Here is an 18431-nt window from a genome sequence, read left to right on the forward strand (position 1 = left end):
TTTTTTGTCTCTCTTTTTCAGAAAGTCTGCACTTGGGTCTTACCTTGATTCCTGATATAAACATAAGTACCAATGCTTGATAAATAGTGCATAAGGATGAATTTCATAAATACATATTTGTGAAAATATATCTATGAAAGATATAAAAACAAGAGTCATTTGTTTTTGGTTACAGTCAAGGATATGTTTTGTATTATTCTACAAAGGCCTACTGCAACACGTTGCCTAGCCTATTTTAATTTCCCTTACAATAAAACATTAAAATGTAATACATTGATCAATTGTTTTTGTAGATTTGATTACTAATAGAGTAGTAGTAAGTAATACAGTTTAGTAACAGCTATTTTCTGTTTTCATCATTAGTTTTATTTTGCTAGCCAGTTGTGAAATGAAACAATAGGTATTGACAAAGTGAATTAAAATACCGCCAGGCTAGAATCAAATTGAAGGAAGTTAGCTAGCTTGCTAGCTACTTAGCTAGATAGCTAACTCAACCACAGTTTTCCTAGCCTGGTTCAAGTTCAACTTAAGCTAGCCATCTTCCTGTGTATTGATACATGGTGACTGACCACTGACAAAGCTATATCTACTGGGCTTGCTGGCAGCCAAACCTTGGCTTCTAAAGGTAGCCATTGTATTATTGACTCCATGACACGTGCTATGTAGACAGTGGGTTGTTTAGCAACAAAACCGATGAGTGCGCAACCGTGTAGCAAAGAGGCTGGGTTGGCTTAGAATCAAAGGATTATTGACAACATGTACACTTTATTTGCTCTCCAAATCTTTATTGAAATAATAAATACATTCGCACAATGAGCACTTGTTGTCTTTCAAACATATTGTTAATTTTAGCCATACTGTATAAGCATAGACGTGACAAGAGTTGAAACACATCAAAACTAGAAAGACATGGTATCATAACAAGAAACAACGAGCCACCTACGAATCCCGACATGGCAGCTTCTTGTCATTGTTGTTAGGTGTCTGGCCACCCAGAATCATAAATAACACAGACCTCTGCTCCCTCGAAGCGCACACATCGTCTTTGTGACATTGTCAGCTAACTAGTCTATAGTACCTAGATGAAGCAGAATCCCCACCAGGGCCAGCCTTGATAGGTAATTTGCGGATGCATGCATAATTTATGGACTTTGGAAAGTTAATCCTAATAAATCTTGTCCTCCTTTTATAAAAGAGGCCATTTAGTGTGAAGCTGGTGGAAAGGCCATAGTACCAGCGCCATCACAAGCATTCATTGTGTAACTCACGAGGGGCCTTGAACAAGCAAGGACCATATTTGATCATTTCTCTGCTTTTGTTCAACAATCAATAAAAAAAATTGAACGAACAAAGGACCTTGTTTGTAGCCAAATTAGTAAGGTTCCATTGATGAAACTGAAGCACCGCCACATGTAAATTAATATTATCCCATGAATGCATATCAAATAATTCAGCTAATGAGATCTCAAAATAAACATTATTCATTCCATCAGTCTTAAAGAGCACTGTGGAATGTAATTCATGCCATTAAGGCTAATGCCTATACTGAATCAAACCGTGACTCTCAAACAGGCAGGTTATGGCTTATATCCAAATGTTAAAAGGTTAGGACAGTAACAGAGAGAGACAGTTGTGATTGGGAAAACTGGTATGGTCTCAGCTGTCATCCAAGGTCAAGCCTTCAAAATATAAAATGGAACTAAACCATTAAAGTTCATTTTCAGTCAGCAAGACCCCGGTCTAGCAGTTTCCCAGATGTTTAACCTTGTTAAAGTACAGGAACATAAAACGATCACTAATTTAATAAAAATGTGCACTACATGAGGACAAAGTAATCATTTTCACAAAACATACAGTACACTTAACAACATGTACTGTATGAGCCAAGAAAATGTGATATCAACTGTAGGTGTCACTCTCCCTACCACCAGATAGAAGATACAGAATGAAGCCACGATGATTGGGGGAAGTCGTGGGGTGCCAGTAAGCCATAAGCTGATGATGATGTGCTGTTATCACTTCACTACGTGCCCAGGCTTTGCCATGAGTATGACAGGCAGCATGGCAGGCGCAGAACCCCGGAAATCGGGAAACATTGGCTGGCAATTAATTTGGTCTGATTCCTGTGATTGCATTTTCTAATTATCATTCAAGGCTGTCCTTGAGTTTTAATAGCATTCTGGATATTAATCTTTGATGCACCATGTCTATTAAGCATTAGGCCAGTGTGTCTTTTTAAAATTCCTCCACACCCTGAGCAGAGCGTACTGACTGGATTTCTTGACCAGATGCTATAACTCCTCTCACTGAATCATCTTGATTTGATTAGTCAATTAAATGCCTACAGTATATTAAATATGTTGTTTATGATTATATTAGGTGATAGGAAGCTTGGGAGGCTTGGCATGCAAACAGACAGATGCATGAAAGAACAAATCATTAAATATGCTCTTAAAAGTTAAGTCTTTGAGTAGAGCGTTTGGCAATTTATGGTTGTCCATTCTGGCAAAAGCTAGTGGAATAAACACTATTTCTATGAAGGCTTATATGGTTATCAACCATTTGTCTGTCCTTTGAATATGACCTTTATGAACACACACAGTGTTGAATAGGTTGGGAGTGTTTAGACTCCTAACAGACACGGTCAGTGGAATTGCTCTCGCCCTTTATACTGTATGAGTATTCTGGGTGCATTTCTCCTGAGATTCAAAACCTATCTGCAACAGTAGCCTTAATATGGAATAAATAACCACCCTGAGACCAGCTAAGACCATTCCATTTAGCAATACACTGCCGATTGCTCGCTAAGCATCTCTTATAATGGAGTGTTTTATATATATATATATATATATATATATATATATATATATATATATATATATATATATATATATATATATATATATATATATAGGCCACTGATGCCCACATACTCTTCTACAATAATCAAACTTCAGTCGCACACACAAATCTTGCTCTGCAATCAGCAAACTCTTACAGACCACCAGTGGTCTACGTCCCACAGTTTGAGAATGTCTTATTTATGTTACATTCTACCAAAATATGACCAAATACATCATGGACTATATTTGGTTCATGTGATGTCCCTGTGGATAGACCTATCTTAGCAAGACGGAGCGATGGCTTGAATACGTATTTGCCCAAAACAATTTGTGGTTCTTCTTTTAACAAAACTGTGCACTTGAGATTAAGGCAGTTGTGGTGCAATGAGGTCAAGGACTATAAATGCCTGTTTTGTGATTGACGGATTGAGTGGCTTTAGCTACTGATTGCACACTGACAGACTACACAATTGACAGACCACCACAGAGCCTAAGTGCTACTACAGTAGGGGCGGTGATGCAGCTGTGAAAAAGCAGCAGACCTGAAAAAAAGTGTCCACTTGGTGGAGCCCTAGACCTTTCCAACATCGCTAGCATCCTGGCTGCAGTCTCTGGCAAGGCTTGACAACTCTTTACAGAACCTGCTGCAATTTTGAAATGCAATTTTGAAATGCTGTCTTCACTTTGTACCTTGAAAACTGGTCCAAAAGGAGGTCGACCTATACAATGTGTGAGGCCATGAACCGACAAAATCCTTCCTATTGCATAAATTGTCACTTAGAGTTAGTGGTGTAATTTTGATGCACTAAAACTGAACAGAAAGCTTACAATTTCATTCACAATTTATTTTGCAGTCCATGTCAGTTCATTGATTATATTTTGTATTATGTGTTTTAGATGAGCCCCACTACACAAAATTTACTTTGTTGCCTGATCCAAGCATTTTATAACAATGACAACCCTTCTGATCCGCATGTGATTTTTTTCCAGATTTTCCTATATATATCCAACATGTTCATTTAGAGTTCGGTCTGTCATGTTTCAATTTGAGCCTGTTGAAAGCTTTGGTTGAGTGTTTGGGAGAGAGATAGAGAACCATGCAGTGTCTGTGTGGGAGGGATACAGGGTTTTGCTATTATTCATTCGAACGCTGAAAGGCCATTACATATCTGACAATAATAATTCATGAAAATGTTAGTGGTTAATTTGTGTTAAACAATAATGGCATTACCCAAATGACCCAGTACAAACTGTACCCTTATAAATCACATGTGTGTCTGTAAGGCTGTCTCTATCAAGCCCCATAGCACACAACAGCGGATAGGGAGAGGAAGAAAGACAAGGAGAGAGAGAAAGAGACAGAGGGATGCAGAGATGTAGAGAAAGATAGAGACAGAGACATGGGGATGGAGTGAGAGAGAGGGACAGAGAGATTAGTTCTGTGCTGTAGGGTACATAGAACATAAACATCCTAACATACTCATTGCCCCTCTTATTGCAGTGCTCAAAACCCCACAATGAACTCTTTCACCCTTCCATGCATCTGAGCTGAGATAGGAGCAGTAGTGCAGTGCCTCACCATCAAGCCTGCTCACACTTAATTACATGTAAGGTTTTGCCATTGCTAGCACACACACACACAAATCACTCTTGTAGCTGACATAAAAGTCTGAATATGAGTTAGCTTATTGGAAGCGTGTGAGGCCGGTCATGAAACATTTAATCCGAGTGATACACTGGAGGAATCTGTAAATCTGTCATATGAGCTAGCACAATGCTAGTCCTATTTTGTCTAGGAAGTCTCTAAATTTACAGGTTACTGCCGAAAATAATAAAACTTGAGTAAATGAGGGATACATATATAAGTATATTGAAGTAGGTGCTTTCACACATGTGTGGTTCCAGAGTCAATTAAGTAATTAACATCCCATCATGCTTAGGGTCATGTATAAAAATTCCCAGTTGACCATTGTTTTGGCTACCATGGTTAGAAGAAGAGATCTGTTCTGGTGGCTTGTGGTGGCCCAACGCCCTATTAAGACACGTTGTGTTGGTGTTTCTTTTATTTTGGCAGTTACCTGTATGTAGGTACTGCCATTCAACATCTGTAATTCCACTGTACGAGCACTGTGCCAGTCCTAGTTTGTTTTTATGAAAAGTCTCTGCATTCATGTAGTTACTGCCCTTCACATCTGTAAATCTGTAGCATGAGCACTGTGTCCATCCTATTTTGTTTAAGAAAGTATCTGAATGCATTTACAGATGTAGAATCTTAATTTGGTAGGAAATGTAAAACCTGTAGTGTATTTAAGGTTTAAAAAGGCTTCTAAAGTAATGTCCACTTTGTAATTTACACTTTGACATTTCAGGCTTGATTTTCTGTTACAAAAAATGTATCAACCCATGTATGAACCCCTACAAAAATGTTAATGAATTATAATCCAAATAATAATTCACATTTCCTGTTGCTGCAGGATTATTTGCCTGCTGTAGCAAACTGGCTCAAATTAATATCCTACGTGTAGCTACTGCCCTTCATCTAGCACTTTTTATTTTGAAGTTTACTAAGACTGCAGAGATGGAGATGAGAGATTTGATATAACACCAGAGATTAGATATAAAAAATCCTGCAAAACAGAGAATAGAAAACAAAAAAACAGAACCTTACCTTTGTTATTCACAGTTTAGTAGTATTGTCCATCTGTGTTTCTGAGTGTCATGGTACTGTCTCCCCACTCCTCACGTAGCAGTGCTTAGCGGTGGCACTTATTCTATCTCCTCTCAGCTGCACTTACATCCAAGACTGAACAGTGCTGCGAGCGCTAGTGTGTGTGTTAGTGTTTGTGTGAGCCTACTGCCTGCTTCCTCTTTCTCTCTCTATGCTCTTCTCCCTCTACCTCCCTCTCTTGCTCCACCTCCTGCCTCACATTTGATCTTCTTCCCCCACCCTCTTTCTTTCTAACCTCTCTCTTCCTGCCTCTCTCTCTTTTTTCTCTTTCCTTCTCTCCTTCTCTCTGTCCATCTATCGCTCTCTCTCACTCTGACTCTCTCCCTCCCTCACTCTCTTTCTCTCTCGCTGCACCACTTCTCGCTGTGGATGTCAGGGAGGCTGTAGCAAAGGGGACTGCTTCTGATTGGCTGCCATTCTCAAGTTTGCGATAAAGAAAGAGAGGGCAAGGGAGAGAAAAAAAAGAGAAAGAAATGAAAAGGAAGCAGAGGGGAAAAGGATAAGGAAGAAAAGAGAGTGCCCTTACTCACAGTGAGAAGCAGCAGTTGACTAAAGCAGCAGTGAAATTGAGGACGGGGGAGGTAAAGTTTATGCCTTTCGAGGGGGTCCACTATTGAATCACATATTCATACATGGCAACACAGACAAAACATTTATCAAAAGGAAGTTTTTTTTGAACGGTCTGTCCTATATCTTAGTGATATAAGAAAGAAACTAGACTAGCTTCAGATGAGGCTTGTGGGCATCCTAGAGCAAAACAACCGACACATACTTGGTCAAGTCTCACTTTTCAATGGAGGGGTCATATTAGTGTATAGCCCAAACGATTCAGACGCTACAGAGGTTTTCGTGAGAAGACAGATTTTTTGCAACATTCCACCGCAGATGCGGAAGGCCGTCATTGGTGGATGCGGTAGATTGAGATGCAGCCCATGCAAAAAAAAAACATATCTCTAGCTTTAACAAACAGCTTTTGATGGGGATTTTTCATTATACTAATTAGATATCTGCTCACGTGCGGACATCGAGCTTCACTCTGTTGATCTACATGCGTGAGTGGGATTTTTTGAGTAGCGGACACTTTTTGGTAACATGACATCCTCGCCGGTCACATTCACATTCACAAGGGGACAATAGCAAAGATTTAAAAAAATGTATTTAAAAAAGAGTCGCCTTCCCTTGCTACTAGTAACGAGCAGCTTGGCTAAAAACATAGCAAGTTAGCTAGCCTTTTTAGCTTCCCACATCTCCATGTGAAATAATCAGATTTATAATGAAAGAAATATGCTGTGGCAAATATTCTTATACTTTATCGGTGTAACCTAAAATATTATCAGTTCCCTGTGGCTCAGTTGGTAGAGCATGGTGTTTGCAACGCCAGCATGGTGTGTGCAACGCCAGGGTTGTGGGTTTGATTCCCACGGGGGGCCAGTACAAAAAGAAAAAAAGAAAAAGAATGCATGAAATGTATGTATTCACTACTGTAAGTTGCTCTGGATAAGAGTGTCTGCTAAATGACTCAAATGTAAACTTATCCCAGTTTGATATGCTGCTTGTATATTTATTCCCATATTAAAATAAAAATAGAACATCATCATGTTTTGGTCATGGAGTAAAAAAGCACATGGCTAGCTATCTGGCTATAATAGGTTCTACCATTTCACAATAGCCTGTAATCATTAGTTATTACTTCTAAATAAAATACATTGATAATTCTTTTAAATGGTCTACATTTTCAGGTAGTAAAAAACTATGTTGAATGTCGGAGCGTATTACAAGGAGCCGCCCCTTTTGTGACGAAAAACGACTTTGCAACACTCCAAATGTTGCTTATGCGTAGAGCTTGTAGTAAGCTTTAGGAGGCTGTAGAGGGTAGGACTCCTGGAAGGCACAGAATGAACTCCATGTGACTGCAGGGAGAAAAGCAGCTCTGTAGAGAGGAGGCACGCGAGTCTAAGCTAGGTTGTCCTGAACAGTCCAGCTCCTCTATGATGTTTGATGTCTCAAGCCCCTATCTAATGTCCTTTCAATGACAGTGGAATGAAGGAGAGAAAAGCCATAACTTGTAAATCACCCACTTGGGGGGGGTTCTCCAACTCCATCTTCATTGCTCTCTCGTCTACCTGGGTGACTTGGCCAACCGGACTGCAGTGAAATTGAGCGCGTGTGCTCAGGCAGTTCGTCCAGGCAGGCAGCACTCTGTCATATATTTTCATTATGTGCTTCATCTTGGATGCATATCAATATAGCTCTTCCACAATTCCCTGCCTTTTGAAAGTGATATAGCATTTTAATTCAGTTGAGGGAAATGGAGAGAGTTAATATATCACAGGGGTGTTTGATTCTGAGTACAGAGAAAGAGAGAGTGAGAGAGATTGAGAGAGAATGAGAGTGAGAGAGGGCGTGATAAAGCATCAAATGCCAATACACATACGTGTACCCTGAGCTGATAAACAATGTGATGGAGTACCTTTGAAATGCATGGTATGCCACTCAGGGTCTGCAATCTCAATGAATAATTTAAGGTAAGCAGCAGCTGTACCACTAGCCACCCTCATCCCACCGCAAGTTTTATCTCCCACTATCAGTGGGAATAGATGATTAACTCAAAGTCCCAAATTGCACCCTATTCCCTACATAGTGCACTACTTTTTACCAAGGCCCATAGGGGGAATTTAAGACGCAGGCAAATTCTTACTACAACAAATAAATAAATAAAAAAGCAAACAAGCTAAACTAATTAACACAGGCACAGGCACTGAGGTACCCTTTCTCTGATGTGAAGCCAAGTCCACATCCTTCATAATTTACAATATAGTTGTGTTGTTTATGTTGCCATGAGAGAGAGATAGGGTGTACATGACTGTGTGTGCATGCATGTGTCTGTGTATGTGTGGGTGTATGGGTGGGTGCCACCATGCCCCTGTGTCCTACACTAACAAGCCAGAGTAAAAACCAGGCTATTTTGTACATCTATGCATATCATTGGTTTTAATCTACTTGTTATTTACACCCCTGGGAGGTTACTTATGTTGTTATTATTGAGCCCAAACAACACAGTGCAATCAGAGAAAAACAGCCAAATTGTGTGCCTGACTCAGGTTTACACCTTATACGAGCATGACTATGTATGCCAAAACTCTCTCACACACACCTTCACCGAATCATGCCCCTGATCTCCCCGAGGTGCAAGACTTATACGTAACTCTTCAGTACATTGGTAGTTAGCTTAGTAAAAGTACACCGCTGAATATTTGTTGCGTTAAAAAAAAGCATATTCCAGGGGCAAGGAAACAATTTTCTCCCAGTAAGAGCGTTTCAGGGATGCTATCCCAATTGTCTGACTACATACCAAATGGCACCCTATTCCCTATATAGTGCACTACTTTTGCCCACACAAGTTGAGCTTTCAGTGAAATCCTATATGGTAGTCCGGTCCGTGTATGAGCTTTAGCCAACTGTTCTATAATTTTCATGACATTCATGTTTGTCATGGCATGACAATGAACAAACATTAACAGGTTGTTGGCTTAAGCACAAATAGACTGGACCACTAAGCTAATCCTATGGGGCATTATGTATGACATATTCAAATATTGTAGAGAGTTGTCTGTTTTCCTATTTTCATTACGCTTATTCCAACTTGCTTTGGTATGGACTTTTATACTGACCTATAACAATGTATTTATACCAAAAATTTAAACAACTCATTGCCATGTCACCATGTTATGTCACCAGGACACAGATATTTTCACCCAATTGATAGGAAGGAAAATTTGATTATAATTATTAGTACACTGTAAACCCCAAAATCCATCCAGTTAGTTGAACTCAAAGTCAGTAAAAAGTCATTATTACTTAAAATGCTTATGTGGTACTGACTCAAAGCAAAATGAGAAGTCACATCAACTCCATTTTCAACATCTATTTTTGTTTGAAGTCAGGATAACAAATTATAACTTTTTCCAAGCATGCTCTACTGCAGGTAGATTTTGGGGATTAAATATATATATATATCTGTGTTTTTACATGTACATTGACTGATTAATCTTATGCTATACAAAGATAAATAACATACATTTTTCACAACTAATCCAATCATGTAGTTAGATTTGTTGCCTTTGATGAACTGGTTGTTCCAGTTTAAATGAGTCTCCTCACACTGTTACTAACCCTGGCAGTCATTATGAATGCAGGTTGTGGATGAATAAAAATGTAAACTGTTATCCTAACTCTGGCTGGATTCTAATAGGAGTTACACATCTCTTTGCAAGCCAGCATAATATGACTTCAAGGTAGGGCTGCAAAATGATCGTACATTTTCCAGGTTTTCCAGAAATCCCAGTTGGAATATTCCTGGACATTCTTCAAACAGGAGTTCTAATAAATCATGTAATTTTTGGAAAGTTAATATAATTTTGCAACCCTACTTGCAGGTCTGATATTATGGCTTGTAGAGTATCAGGACACTGTAATAAGTTAAAGCTAAAAATAAATCCTTATCAGATATGTAACAGATTACCATCAAGCATTTCATTATTAAGATATCATCCAGCTTGGAACTCTCAGTGAAGGCCACAGAAATGCCAATGACTAGAGCGAATACAGTCATGGGTTGTAACTCTACAATTCACTCGAAAAGGCAAGGCACACTGGGAAATGATATTGGAGGCGTGGCTTAGTACAAAAATGTCAAGCTAATGCAACTCAAATCTGGATCCCCCAGTGACACTTGGTATGAGTAATGACTACAAAATCACAAGTAACCATACTCAGATATATTAAGAGCAACGGGTTTCCTCAAACAGTTTTAAGTAATGACAGCATATTGGAGTTTGCAGTGTAGGTACAGAGATGAGCGGTCTCCAGAATGAGCAGTGGGCTGCTTCAGAATTAACACAACCACATAATGAAACAATCATTTCATGACATGTTTGACTCGAGCAACTGTGGCAGAAACTCTTCTCTCTCATTAGAATTGTGATCTGCCGAGAACTCATTAAATTTGTTACCGTCGACATCATCAAACAGAGGAAGGGTTAGGTGATACTTGTAGCTGTCTGATCCTGAGACCAAACATGTCTCTTAGTGCACACACACACACACACACACACACACACACACACACACACACACACACACACACACACCACACACACACACACACACACACACACACACACACACACACACACACACACTTCACACTGAAAATGTAAGATGAGTACTTAAATGGACCCTGATATACTGTAGCAAACTGTTAATGAAAGGTTATCTGAAGTCATCTCTTCCTAAGATATGTGGGGTAGTGATTTATATTTAATTATACAACAGGTGGGTCTAATCCTGAATGCTGATTGGTTAAAACTGCATTCCATCCTGTGTCTATTCCACAAGTTACCACCGGCTGAAGCTATGATGTTGAAATGCCTATTTACTCTGTTCCATCTGATTGCACAATCCACTGTCTTATCAGCCCAGCCAGGCAATTTATGAACTTGATCTCCAACATAAAAAGCATTTAGACATGATCTACCATTTCTTTTAGACTAGCATTTGATTTTCAACAGCAGGGATTTGTATTAACCTTGCTGTCTGTTTCACAACATTTGCAACATTGTTTCAATATTAAAATTCAATCTACTGCTGTCCCGTAGTAATGAACGTCTCGGGAGACGGGACGAGACAAAGGCAGGCAGCATTTCTCAGCCAGTTGAAATCATGAATGCGCTGGCATAATTTTTATGGATATATACAAAGAAATGTCAATAGAAACAGGTAAAATGAAACGAAATACCGCTAGTTTACTGTCTTTCCAGCTTCAGTGTGCAGTGATTGTGTAAGCTTTGTTGTTGGCTAGCTCCTATAAACAACAGTGCACCGGCGAGAGAGCACATTTTCTATGCCAGGAAAAATTGTGCCTCATTAGTTCATTAATATAGATTACAAATAAATGGCACTAGAAAACAGCGTAAACAAATACGGTGTCACGACTTCTGCCGAAGTCGATGCCTCTCCTTGTTCGGGCAGTGTTCGGCGGTCGACGTCGCCGGTCTTCTAGCCATTGCTGATCCATTTTTCATTTTCCATTTGTTTAGTCTTATTTTGTATTTACGCTGTAGGTTTTACTATTAAACTGCTCCAGCTATTTACCAAGTTCTGCTCTCCTGCGTCTGACTTCCCTGCCACCAGTTACGCGCCCCTTACAGAATACCACACCCCGTTATGGAGTCAGCAACCCCTGGAATGCGGATAGAGGAGCGCATCCAGGAGCAAGCAACGATGATCCACCATCTAGGCGTCGCTATGGACCGCATTGTTCAGACCATGGACCACTGGGAGAAACAGAGTTCCTTCAGCGCCTCCATCAGCACAACCGGGGTTACCACTACTCATCCCTCCTGTATCCGGTCCCAGTGGGATGCGTCTCAACCTTCCCAGGGAGTATGATGGGATGGCGGCAAGGTGCCAGGGTTTCCTGTTACAGCTGGACTTATACCTGAGCACCGTTTACCCAGCTCCCTCGAGAAGGGAGAGTGTATCTGCCCTCGTTTCGTGCCTCTATGGGAGAGCTCTGGAGTGGGCTAACAACATATGGGGAGAAGGAGATACGGCGTTGGATGACTTCGAGGAGTTCACCCGCCGCTTCCGGGCAGTCTTCAACCACCCGCCCGAGGGTGAATGTCTCTTCCACCTGCGGCAGGGAACGAGGAGTGCACAGGAGTTCGCTTTGGACTTTCAGACCCTGGCCGCCGGCGCGGAATGGAACGACAGGGCCCTGATCGACCACTATCACTGCAGTTTGCGCGAGGACGTCCATCGAGTGTTGTCCTGCAGGGACACCACCCTTACTTTCGACCAGCTGGTGGACCTGTCCATTGGGCTGGATAACCTGCTGGCTACCCGCGGACGTCCAGATCGGGGTCTGTCGGTTCCATCCCCCAGCACCACTGCTCCGATGCCAATGGAGCTGGGAGGTGTTGCGCTCAGGGAGACTGGAGGAGGTTCCGTCTCGTGCACCATCTGTGGCCGCAGAGGTCACACTGCCGGTCGGTGCCGGGTTGGTTCCTCTGGGGGTCGATGCAGCAGGCAGGGCACTCTGGTGTCACCCCAGGTGAGAAGGCACCATTCTCACCCAGAGCCCTCTGTTGCACATATGTTTTTGTTCGTTACGTTTCCTGAATTTACCCCGCATTCCCAGCACAAGGCGCTTGTCGATTCAGATGCGGCTCGGAATTTTATAGACAGAACATTAGCCTATAGTTTATGGATCCCCATCATTCCTGTGGCAATGCCCTTCCCAGTTCACGCCTTAGATATTTGACCATTAGGGTCAGGGTTGATTAGGGAGGCCACCGCTCCTCTGGGCATGGTGACGCAGGGGGGTCACACGGAGAAAATCAGCCTCTTTCTCATTGACTCTCCTGCGTTTCCCGTGGTGCTAGGTCTACCCTGATTTGCTTGTCATAACTCCACTATTTCTTGGCAATGGAGGGCTCTCACGGGGTGGTCGCGAGAGTGCTCGGGGAGGTGCTTAGGGGTTTCCATAGGTGCTACTACGGTGGAGAGTCCAGACAAGGTCTCCACTGTGCGCATTCCTCCCGAGTATGCCGATTTGGCTCTCGCCTTCTCCAAAAAGCAGGTGACTCAATTTCCACCCCATCGAAGGGGGGATTGTGCGATAGATCTCCTGGTAGACGCCGTACTTCCCAGGAGTCACGTGTATCCCCTGTCACAGGCAGAGATGGTGGCTATGGAAACATATGTCTCTGAATCCCTGCATCAGGGGTACATTTGGTCCTACATTTGGTCCTTGCGCCCGTGTATTGACTATCGAGGCCTTAATCAGATAACTTTGAGGTACAGTTGCCCGCTACCTCTAATCGGGATTGAGTCAATGCACAGGGCGCGCTTCTTCACCAAACTTGATCTCAGGAGTGCTTACAACCTGGTGCGTATCCGGGAGGGGGATGAGTGGAAGACGGCGTTCAATATGACCTCAGGGCATTATGAGTACCTCGTCATGCCGTACGAGTTAATGAATGCTCCATCAGTCTTCCAAGCATTTGTAGACGAGATTTTCAGGGACCTGCACGGGCAGGGTGTAGTGGTGTATATTGATGACATTCTGATATACTCCGAAACACGCGCCGAGCATGTGTCCCTGGTGCACAAGGTGCTTGGTCAACTGTTGGAGCACGACCTGTACGTCAAGGCTGAGAAATGCCTGTTCTTCCAACAGTCCGTCTTTTTCCTAGGGTACCGCATTTCCACCCTGGGGGGTGGAGATGGAGAGTGACCGCATTTCAGCCGTGCGTAATTGGCCGACTCCCACCATGGTAAAGTAGGTGCAGCGGTTTTTAGGGTTTGCCAATTACTACCGGAGATTTATCCGGGGTTTTGGTCAGGTAGCAGCTCCCATTACCTCACTGCTGAAGGGGGGACCGGTGCGTTGGCAGTGATCGGCTGAGGCGGACAGGGCTTTTGGTCACCTGAGGGCTCTGTTTACCTCGGCTCCCGTGCTGGCCCATCCGGATCCCTCTTTGGCATTCATAGTGGAGGTGGACGCATCCGAAGCCGGGATAGGAGCCATGCTCTCTCACCGCTCAGGCACGCCACCGAAGCTCCACCCCTGTGGCTTCTTCTCGAGGAAGCTCAGCACGGCGGAGCGAAACTATGACGTGGGTGACTGGGAGCTGTTGGCTGTCGTCAAGGCTCTGAAGGCGTGGAGACATTGGCTTGAGGGGGCTAAACACTTTTTTCTCATCTGGTCTGACCACCGCAATCTGGAGAACATCCGGGCGGCGAGGAGACTGAACCCTCGCCAGGCAAGGTGGGCCATGTTGTTCTCCCATTTTGTGTTCACCCTTTCTTACAGACCAGGTTCCCAGAACGTGAAGGCAGACGCACTGTCCCGGCTGTATGACACAGAGGAGCGGCCCATGGATCCCACCCCCATACTCCCGGCCTCCTGCATGGTGGCGCCGGTAGTGTGGGAGCTGGACGCGGACATTGAGCAGGCGTTGCGGCCAGAGCCCGCTCCACTCCAGTGTCCCGTTGGGCGTCTGTCTGTTCCGTCTGCTGTCCGTGACCGGTTGATCTATTGGGCCCACACGTCACCCTCCTCTGGTCATCCAGGCATTGGTCGGACGGTGCGCTGTCTGACTGGGAAGTACTGGTGGCCCACTTTGGCTAAGGACGTGAGGGTTTATGTTTCCTCCTGCTCGGTGTGCACCCAGTGTAAGGCTCCTAGGCACCTGCCCAGAGGTAAGCTACACCCCTTACCCGTTCCACAATGGCCATGGTCGCACCTGTCAATCGATTTCCTGACTGATCTTCCCCCATCACAGGGAAATACTACGATCCTGATTGTTGTGGATCGTTTCCCTAAGTCCTGCCATCTCCTTCCTCTGCCCGGTCTCCCTACGGCCCTACAGACTGCGGAGGCTTGTTTACGCACGTCTTCTGGCGCTACGGGGTGCCTGAGGATATAGTGTCTGATCGGGGTCCCCAGTTCACTTCGAGGGTCTGGAGAGCGCTCATGGAACGTCTGTGGGTCTTGATCAGTCTTACCTCAGGTTTTCACCCCGAGACTAACGGGTAGGTGGAGAGAGTTAACCAGGATGTGGGTAGGTTTCTGAGGTCCTATTGCCAGGACCGGCTGGGGGAGTGGGCAGAATTCGTGCCCTAGGCAGAGATGGCCCAGAACTCCCTCCGCCACTACTCCACTAACCTCTCCCTCTTCCAGTGTGTATTGGGGCATCAGAGTCAGACCGAGGCTCCTGCGGTGGATGACTGGTTCCGGGGCGCAGAGGAAACATGGGAGGCCGCCCATGTTCACCTTCAGTGTGCCATGCTGCGGCAGAAAGTTGGCGCAGACCGTCACCGCAGTGAAGCCCTGGTGTTAGTACCAGAGGACTGGGTCTGGCTCTCAACCCGAAACCTGCCCCTCCGCCTGCCCTGCCGGAAGCTGGGTCCGCGGTTTGTGGGGCCATTTAAAGTCCTGAGGAGCATTAACGAGGTTTGTTACAGGTTACAGCTTCCCCCCGATTACCGCATTAACCCCTCGTTCCATGTGTCTCTCCTCAGGCCGGTGGTGGCTGGCCCGCTCCAGGAGTCTGAGGTGCGGGAGGTTCCTCCACCCCCTCTGGACATCGAGGGGGCCCGGCGTATTCCATTCGTTCCATACTGGATTCAGGACATCGGGCGAGGGGCCTTCAGTACCTCGTGGACTGGGAAGGGTATGGTCCGGAGGAAAGATGCTGGGTTCCAGTGGAGGACGTGTTGGACCCTTCAATGCTGCGGGAGTTCCACCGTCTCTATCCGGATCGCCCTGCGCCTTTCCCTCCGGGTCATCCCCGAGGCCGGTGTCGGCACACCGCTGGAGCCGCGAGTCAAGGGGGGGATACTGTCGCGACTTCTGCCGAAGTCGATGCCTCTCCTTGTTCGGGCGGTGTTCGCCGGTCGTCGTCGCCGGTCTTCTAGCCATCGCTGATCCATTTCTCATTTTCCATTTGTTTTGTCTTGTGTTCCAACACACCTGGTTCTCATTTCCCTTATTATGTGTTGTGTATTTAACCCTCTGTTCCCCCCATGTCTTTGTGTGGTATTGTTTATTGTAAGTGCATGTGCACATATGTTTGACTGGTGCGCGTCGGGTTATTGTACCCATATTTTGTATTTTCTTATGCCGTTGGTTTTACTATTAAACTGCTCCAGCTATTTACCAAGTTCTGCTCTCCTGCGTCTGACTTCCCTGCCACCAGTTACACACCTCTTACATACGGCTACTTTGCTATTATTCTGGCTGCACTTTTTGACGTGACTATAAGTTAGTCATAGTTGGCTAGCTAGCAAGCAAGGGATAAGAATGTTGCCAGCCAGTATGGCAATGGAACATTTAGAACAAACGACTATCCATAGATACAAAACAAAAAGACTGAATAACTAAAAGACTGGTCAAAAAGACTGCTCACATCCCTGGCAACCGAACCGATAGATTGAACCACCAGCCAGCTTGGGTAGCAACCCTAGATTTGTTTCGGGACTATGTCTTGTGGAAGGATGAATTAGTATGAATAAACTCATCAAAATAATGTTTTTAATGAAAATATGTCAATAGTTGTTTGAATCTGTTGGTAACCCGTTGTATAAAAGTGATAATTGGAGAATATACAGTGCATTCGGAAAGTATTCAGACCCCTTGACTTTTTCCACATTTTGTTACGTTACAGCCTTATTCTAAAATTGATTAAATTATTTTTCCCCCCTCATCAATCTACACACAATACCCCATAATGACAAATTCTATCATTCTTAAATTAAAGAAGTTTGGAACCACCAAGATTCTTCCTAGAGCTGGCCGCCCGGCCAAACTGAGCAATCGGGGTAGAAGGGCCCGATGGTCACACTGACAGAGCTCCAGAGTTCCTCTGTGGAGATGGGAGAACCTTCCAGAAGGACAACCATCTCTGCAGCGCTCCATCAATCAGGCCTTGGTAGAGTGGCCAGACGGAAGCCACTCCTAAGTAAAAGCCACATGACAGCCCGCTCGGAGTTTGCCAAAAGGCACATAAAGGACTCGCTGCTCTGATGAAACCAAGATTGAACTCTTTTACCTGATTGCCAAGCATCACATCCGGAGGAAACCTGTCAACATCCCTACGGTAAAGCATGGTGGTGGCAGCATCATGCTGTTGGGATGTATTTCAGCGGCAGGACCTGGGAGACCAGTCAGGATCAAGGGAAAGATGAACAGACTAAAGCACAGAGAGATCCTTGATGAAAACCTGCTCCAGAGTGCTAAAGACCTCAGACTGGGGCGAAGGTTCACCTTCCAACAGGACAATGACCCCAAGCACACAGCCAAGACAACGCAGGAGTGGCTTCAGGACAAGTCTCTGAATGTTGTTGAGTGGCCCAGCCAGAGCCCGGACTTGAACCCGATCGAACATCTCTGGAGAGATCTGAAATTAGCTGTACAGCGACACTCCCCATTCAACCTGACAGAGCTTGGGAGGATCTGCAGAAAAGAATGGGAGAAACTCTCCAAATACAGGTGTGTCAAGCTTGTAGCGTCACACCCAAGAAGACTCAAGGCTGTAATCGCTGCCAAAGGTGCTTCAACAAAGTACTGAGTAAAGGGTCTGAATACTTATGTAAATGTTATATTTCTGTTTTTATTTATTTATACATAAGCAAAGATTTCTAAAACCCATTTTTGCTTTGTCATTATGAGGTGTTGTGTGTAGATTGATGATAACATGAATTTTTTTTAATCCATTTTAGAACAAGGCTGTAATGTAACAAAATATGGATAAAAGTCAATGGGTCTGAATACTTTCCGAATGCACTGTATTGGCACGGTTTGCCGGCCTCTCAGGCTTTATCACTTAATTAATGCTGTGGATCTTACATTTAAAATTTGCTAAATTGAGTTGCGTTCAATGCAACTGCCTCCTTCCATCATTAGTCTATCCTGGCCCTGGCCTTATGAGGACATACAGTATGTTAGCTTTCAAGTTGTTTCAATCCTCAAATAAAATGTAGTTCATTCAACAACAAAAATAGGAACTTTGAATCCTTTACTCAGTCATAGTGTGTTAAAAAAACAACCTTTTAAAATCATTCAACCATGTCTTCTAGATATACTCCCCACTGAAAGCAAATTGTGCTGTTTTCATGTTATCAGTGTTAGGCTCTTGGATCAAAAATGTTTTGGAGAATGACATCATTTCTTCACTTATGCACAAATTCCCACTAATGTATGGTGACATTTGAGGGGAGTGATGTTGTGAGCGGGAAGCAGGAAGAAGTGTTGCATGGTTTAACGAGAAAAGGCCAGAAGATGCCTCCGACTT

The 18431-nt window shown here is 43.9% G+C and overlaps 1 protein-coding gene across 2 annotated transcripts in view; it reads right to left on the reverse strand.

Moving 5' to 3' along the window:
- Positions 1–5898, reverse strand: part of LOC106590054 (cadherin-10) — a 47112-nt gene extending 41214 nt beyond the window's left edge. For both annotated transcript variants that reach the window (XM_014180562.3, XM_014180565.3), the window contains exon 1: positions 5512–5898. The gene's annotated coding sequence lies outside the window, so the exon portion shown is untranslated. The remainder of the gene's footprint in view (positions 1–5511) is intronic.
- Between the last annotated feature and the right edge of the window lie 12533 nt (positions 5899–18431).

Source organism: Salmo salar, chromosome 29 (genome assembly GCF_965601325.2).
Source record: "Salmo salar chromosome 29, fSalSal1, whole genome shotgun sequence".
NCBI lineage: Eukaryota > Metazoa > Chordata > Actinopteri > Salmoniformes > Salmonidae > Salmo > Salmo salar.